We start from the raw sequence: 567 nt of genomic DNA on the forward strand, positions 1-567 counted from the left end.
TTGTGACCTAAAAGCAAAAAGAAATCACTAAAAAACTGTAAGTATTTAGTTGTAAGTAGAAATAAAAAATAAATAGAATTTTTTTTCTATTTTTGTAGTGAAGTTATTCATAAACTAGTGATTCACACAATTTTTTAAAAATTCAAATTTAAACTATTCAAAATTTAAAACTAATGACACTAACAGAAAGTTTATAATTTTTGTGACATGAAAGCAAAAAGAAATCACTAAAAAACTGTAAGTATTTAGTTGTAAGTAGAAATAAAAAAAATAAAAAACCAAAAAAATGTAGAAATAAAAAAGAAAAAACCAAAAAAAATGCCTCCTACTGGGCCTCCACGGCCTGAATATGACTAGAAACCCTACATGGGCTAGGATTCAGGCCCGCAGAAGGCCCAATAGGCCCACAGGCAGTAGGAAGTTTAGGCCCGAAAGCCTGCGTTAGAGAGGAGCTCGAATGGGGAGGCACACCAGCGCTTATAAACCAGTGCCGGCGCCCTTCAGCTAGTGATGTGGGACTAAACTTTTGGGCGCGGGGCAGCACAAGGCCATTGGTCCCAGTTGGTG

This window comes from Triticum dicoccoides, chromosome 7A (assembly GCF_002162155.2).
Source record: "Triticum dicoccoides isolate Atlit2015 ecotype Zavitan chromosome 7A, WEW_v2.0, whole genome shotgun sequence".
In the NCBI taxonomy this organism is placed as follows: Eukaryota; Viridiplantae; Streptophyta; class Magnoliopsida; order Poales; family Poaceae; genus Triticum; species Triticum dicoccoides.